Consider the following 7,211-nt stretch of genomic DNA (forward strand, 5'->3'; position numbering starts at 1 on the left):
TACAAATTTCACCCCAAATTAACTCCATCTGAAATGGAACAAAACTATCACCAAATAGCTCAAATCTTCATCATATAGCTTGAAATTTTGAATCAAAGCTTAAAAATGACACCCTCAATGAACTCTACTCATCAATTTGTCAAAAATTTCAACAAATCACAAAAACCAATTTTGAGTTTTCAAGCTTTTAAGAATCCCAACAATGAAGTTTGAATTTGGCAAAACAACATCATGTTCCTTTTGAATTACAACTGCAGATACAATTCATTTACTCCTATTTATATAGCGCACTTAAATACTGCATTATGTAATTATTGACATTATTTTAAACAAAAAAAAAAAGACTTAGGTAAAGAATTTTAACGGGAGACATTGACTCATTCTTATATAGCACTGTTAATTATTGCGCTATAGGTAGATTGAACAGTTTTTTTTTTTTTTTTTTGCAACCTACTTGGGTTCATTTGGCTTTTTTTTTTCTTTTTTCCATCATTTAGGTTCCGGATTTTCCCCCTTCCTTCTCCTACTTCTGTTGAGCACCACTTGGCCAAAAAAGCTCAAAAAGTAAACAAAAGAAAAGTACTACAGAGATTAAAAAAAATATTATGAGCATTATTATTGTAGATTCTGGCAATTTTTCTTCCTTTCCCTGAGGCGGCTCAATGATGTTGGTTGCCTAAAGCGAAAATATATCAAAAGGGCCCTAAACTTATTTCATAAAATTCATATAATTTATAATGGTACGAGCGGTGCTAGGTGGTTAGCTCCGGGTACCCGTCATGGCCCCTAGTCGGGTCGTGACACCCGGCCCACCAACAGCCCGAGTTCTGGCCCACCGGGGGCCCGGCCCAGCCCACTTCATTGTTTTATTTATTTATTTAAGTGATATATTTGTGTATATCTTGTATATTTTAATGGTATATTTGTGTATATCTTGAATATGTTGTTGGAATGAAGACTCCCAACGGCTATTTAAGTGCTAAAAATTATAAAAAGTTGAGAATGTGATACAAGACTACATAAGTAATTTAAAATAAAACTTCAAACTTAAATTGATAACATTGCAAATTCAAAACATTCAATTTTGTGTCTTTTGTCCAAGTGCCTACGTAACGGACCGGTACCCCCAAAAATCGATTCGGACTTACGGAGATATATTTGACCTCAACGTTGACATTTAACATGTTCCTCGTCTACTCGCTCAAAATGCAACCACACCGGACTTGAAATTGATTTTCGGACTGGAGGAGGAGGGGGAGGATTATCATTATCCATTAAATTTAAATTTTGAAATTTGAACTTGGAAGTTGGAAGAGATATATATATATATATATATATATATATATATATATATATATATATATAGAGAGAGAGAGAGAGAGAGAGAGAGAGAGAGAGAGAGAGAGAGAGATTTAGATGAGTAGGAAATTTAGGGAAAGAGGATAGTAGGGAATTGTGAGACAATATGGAGAAGAATGAATGGTATTTATAGATTGAAAATAGGGCCAAAGTATAATTTAAGGAACTTCATGGTTAAAATAAAGTTGACAACACTAGATTTTAAAGTATCAAACTTAATAAATTTTAGTATTAGATTTTTTTTAAAAAAAAAAAAAAAAATTCGGCCTGGCCCACTAACTAAAACCTAGCCCGGCCCACTTAGCCCACTATGTACCCCTACCCGGGTAGGGGGCTGGGCCAAACACCCCTTTCTCTCCTCCAACTCGGCCCCCAACCCGGCCCACTAACTATGGCCCGGCCCAACCCACTTGATAGGCTCAGCTGCACGACTGCCTACAACCACACAGAAATTTACCCACGAGTTTATTATTTTCCGGGTCCTAATTTATGTGACATTTTTTTTTATCATTTTAAAAAAAGGATATTTTTCTATATTTAATAACAATTTATCTTTAAGCTTTTCATTCAAGATTTATGGCTATATAAATATATATAGCTAATTTCAGACCACAAGTTTTAAAAGTCTTTCTTTCACTTTAAAATTTTGTATCCAGTCAAACACGTTCACATAAATTGAAACAAAGGGAGTACTTTGTATTTGATGAGCATGGAGCTTAAAAAAGAAATTAATTTTTTTGAAACTTGTGATTTTAAAATATGCTATACTATGTGATCATAAAAGTGTTTCATTAAGGCTAAAATGAAAAGATTAAATTATTCAAAATATAGAAAAATATTATTTTTATTAAGTGAATTGAAAAAAAAAAGTTCACATAAATCGAACCGGAGAGAATACTAAATTATTTTGCATTAGTGGGTGATTATTAATAGCTGTGTCATCATGAGACAAAATGATAATGGTTTCACTTATATAATTTTAACTTTTTCCAAGTGAAATTTACCTCCAAATATAATACTAATTATACTAACTTTAGTTTAAAATATATTTTTTTTCAACTTCTTGTCGAAGAGCATATTACCAAGACTGAAAAGATTTCTTCCTTTAATTTTTTTAATATACATAGATGGAAGAGGAGAGTGAGAAATGAGGAGGGAGGTATATGTAGAAAATGAAAAGTAAAGGTTATTTGGTTGCAGAAGAGGACGTAATATCAATGAGGGTTGTAGTGAAGCGGTGGATATTCCTTTATTTTTTGACATAGATCTTCGGTTCGAGTCCTAATTAATATGTAGTCGGCTTTGTTATGGAACACTTTAACCTCAATGTTATACATACCGAGGCAAAGATGAATGTAATCAAACTCCAATACAGATACTATACCAAGTGGGAAACAGAAAAATAAAAGAAGGGGGATGGTTGCTAAAAAAACACAGCAAGAAGTTCAGTTGCAGACAGCTCCAATAATGGTGTTTTCTGAAGCAGTGAGAACTTGACCACGGACCATACGGAAATCCGTGGTTCTTGGCTTTTCTTCTAGCCTAACTACTAGGAGTACTTTGATACTGGGGCGGTCCCACGTGGTTTCAAGTGGGTTCATATGAACTCACTTTGTTAAAAAATAACACTGTATATACATGTATATTTAATTTGTTTTTAAAAAATATATATGTATATACAATGTTATTTATATATTTCTTATATATTGAATTCACTTGGTAAAAATTCTAGGTCCGCCACTGCTTTCATAGAAGAACAACACTATTATTTAATTCTATGAATTTGATTTTCATATATTTGATAATGTAATTTTTATTATACTATTAACAAATTCTAACATGTGGCAAAAGATTAAACTATTTTTCCACGTTATAATCTATTACTAATTCATATCACAGAAAATAATTATAATTATTTTATAGGCGAGTGATTATTGTAATTTTTATGCTTTTCAATGCATAGTTTCTTTTATTTTATTATAATGTTGCAACAAGAAGAAACAAAAGCTATTATAAATACACGTTCGTAGCGATTTTGGATCATTCTACTTTGCATAAAGTCCAGTATGACTTTCGGATGACTTTTGGTACTTGTTCTCTAAACATCACAAAATAACATTTTGGTAACACCTTTTACTGAACATCAAATACAATACGGTCGAATTTTTCAGAAAAGAAAACTTCAACTTGTTGTAGGCATTAAAGCTTTTAATGTCCTGTCATTTTCATATTTTTGTACTCTTTTTGCTTTATGTTTACGCCTTACGGTTGCTTTTTTCAATTATCAAAGTTAATTGCTTATACTTTAATTTATCGGGTGAACATATTACATTTATGCAACATTGTCTAATAATCCGCTAAATTACGAAATAAATTTATAGTTTGGTAAATGGTGTTTATCAAATAAACAGATAGACAAATAATTCCATGTACGTAGTGTATCTTTGGATTGAATACATCCAATTACAACTCTGTACTACATTGATGCTTCACTATTGACTCGTACCATGCTTTACATCGTGAGACAAGGAAGCAAGAACAAGGTTAACAAGCGACAAAATTAAAGGTAAAAATAATCTTTACAATTAAGTAATTAAATCATCAACCGAAAAACCCTGCTTAACGTAAAATTTACAAAAATGAGATGGAAAGATCGAAAAGGTACATCTGAGGCACAACATACTCTCATAAGTATAGTTTAGATGTCTTATTAAAATATTACAACTATAATTTTTAATATTTCCATTTACCGCGAGTGTAATCAATCTGTTTGGCCAAACTTTCAAATCTGTTTATTTTTTAAAAGTGTTTTTTTTTTTTTCAGAAGTACTTTTTGAAAAAGTATTTTTGGAGTAACATATTGTATTTGGCAAATCAATTTGGAAACACTATGTTCAATATTAGAGTAACAACTTGTGTTTGACCAAGGTTCTGAAAGTGCTTATGTGTGGTGAGCTAAAAGACGTGACTGCATTGAGATATTTTAGGAAAAATATTTGTCTATATCTCCGTGGTTATTCGTGCAATATATTTTGAATATTCACAATTAATATCTTTCTAAAGTAATTGAGCTGTAAAAAGAATATGTGTATTGACTGGATTGAGAGTTATTTTTTGTAAGACACGATTTGAGAATTCTTCTTGGTAAAGGACTCTGATTTGATTTATTTTTCTTACTTGATAAGAACTCCGAAATAATTGATTTTTTTCATGTGCATACTAATGTGATTAGTATATGTTGTATATTACTTTGTAGGAAATACTCATTATGTAAATTGAGTGATTGTGGAAACATTTTAAAGCTTTCAAGTAACTCGTCTTTCTTGAAAGTACAAAACCTGTTAACCTGAGCATGTTTGAAGAATCAGACTGAGAACTCTATTAGTATATATAGGTTGGTGCACGAAGTATCTCATACTTACGCAGGGTCTAGAAAGGGTTGCACCCCCGATTAGGAGGTGTGATGTAGACAATTATACCTTAACAAAAGCATATATAGTTGAATATTTTTACAGTTCAAACTTCTGGTCTATAGATCGCACAAAGATAATTTTACCGACTACCATTGCTCTAAAGCACCCTTCATGTATATATCACAGCTCAATAATGTTTTTTTTTTTTTGTAAAAGAAAAACAGGAATGGAGAAAAATAAATAAAAACTTTATCAAGAGGAAAAGGTGAGATCCAAACCATTGAAGTAGGACAAATGGTCTCATCATAAACAAAGGGCTATTACAGGCATCCACCTGGCCCAATAAGCTGTCTTCTCCATAATTTGGAACCAACGGACCAACCAATAGGAGAAAACAACTCACCATTCGTGCGGGGTGGACCTTTTCTTTTAAAATAAGATGAACTTTTTATCCTATATCCCAATCATTGCCACACTGTCAAGTCCAGTGCCACACGTGTGGCAGAGAAGGGGCCATAAGTTTAAATGCGCACCAACTGCGTACTTTAAATGTAGGCCATATCGGCCGGCCGTGATTCATGAGTTTGGGCAAAGAGTTGAGACTTCTTTACAGCCCGATTTGATTAGACTTTGCCATATTTATCAACCCAAAAAAATGATCAATATACAAAACAAAAAGGGAAAAAAAAACTTTAAGAAAGAAAAAAGGATCTTTACTGTTACAAAAGGACAAACATCCTTGATTGTGTAGGTCTTGTCAAGGGAGAAAAGAATGGGATCTAATTGATTATTTTGTTTTAAATAATAGTTGAGAATTGACCTTTGTTTTATATATAAACTCAAAAAGGAATTCTGACTTGTATTCATTGAATGGGGTGGCACTTGAACAGCCAACTCGTAACAAGATGATGGGTTTTGAAGTTGTGTGATGCATGGTTCATTAAAAAGTAAGTCAAATATCACTACTGAAATTAATAGAAGGTAGTAGGGCACTTGCTAATGAATTAATATATAGGTGTTTGAATTCGAGACATGTTACATGTATTCCACAAGATCATTTAGAATCTTGCAAGCGTGGGCAAGACTTTGACTAATTAACTAACTCCCTCTTTATGTTAAGCGAGCATGCATTGCATGGTTCATCTTATGCATAAGCTCTATCCTTTTCGGTGCATTTGGTGCACCAATGAGCTATATATGTGACCCCTCTAGAGGGCAATATTAACCCTTCTCTTCGTTAAAAAGAAACATATTTAACTAAGTAGAAATGTATTCGCATGCCCTAACAGGTCTAGTTTTTAAATGAGTTTGTCGTATACTTTAACATGATATCAGAGTATAAAAAAGATCATGACTTCGAGTCTAACCACCACTTCGTTATCACATGTGGATCTCTAGGAGGCCTGTTGAAAAGCATAACTAAATAAACAAGAGTATTGTAAGAGGGCTGAAAGATATAATTAGATAAATAAAAGTGTTTCTCTAGCCTCTTAAAAAAAATTAATGAATATATTGGTCACACATTTCAACATTGTTTAGCAGGTATTAATTGCATGGATCAGTATGCATCTCCAACAACGGATGGTCACGTACGTCTGAGCACTTTCAATACGCGAGACCCTTTTAGCTAGAGGGTTGAACATCATATCCAAGCATTTCAATGCGCTACCCTCCACCAGGGCCAAATTCAATTGAATCCATAAGGGTTTTTCAATTGGAAAACACAAATATATAGGTTAATTGCATGCAATACGTACGGGACGTCTTTAATTAATAAAAACAACCTCACTAAGGGCCAACCATACTAAGTTTTATTACCTAGAATAGGAGAAATTAAAGAATCCTAGATCAATCCTTTCGTTGGCATCTAGTGTTCATCTGAGACACCAACACTATATTGTAGTACTCAATAAATTAGAAATAAGAGGGCTTTTCATGAGTACTTGTGTAAGCCGACACGCTTCCATGCCTCCCTCTAATCTTCGTCTCAAAACATAAGCCAAAAATCCTGTTTGAAAAGTTTGTCGAGGCTACATCAAAAGAGACCAAAATCACCTTTTCATGAGTAGATAAAAAAAAGCGTAAAAGCAAGAGAGGAGAAGAAGTCATTTTGTCCATTATTTTGTCATTCTTCTCTCTCCTCTTTCTCCATCAAAAGAGGAGAATCAGTCATGGGCAATTGGAAAAAATAGCTCGATAAATGGTCCACAAGTATGTGCAGACCATAAAAATCATAATTCCGTAAGGCAAAAGGCATTAAAAATCATTGCGCACGCCTGGTTTCGTAAAACGTGGTTACATCATGCCCAGAGAATTCCAAGCATTGTGTGCCCATTTCGAATCATTGCTTAACTTTTCTTTTTTGTTACGTTCATTGACTAATGCACTACCGACTAAATTTATTGGCGGAATCAGGATTTTCACCTAGAGAGTTTAAAA

The sequence above is a fragment of the Lycium barbarum genome, chromosome 12 (assembly GCF_019175385.1).
Source record: "Lycium barbarum isolate Lr01 chromosome 12, ASM1917538v2, whole genome shotgun sequence".
Taxonomy (NCBI): Eukaryota; Viridiplantae; Streptophyta; class Magnoliopsida; order Solanales; family Solanaceae; genus Lycium; species Lycium barbarum.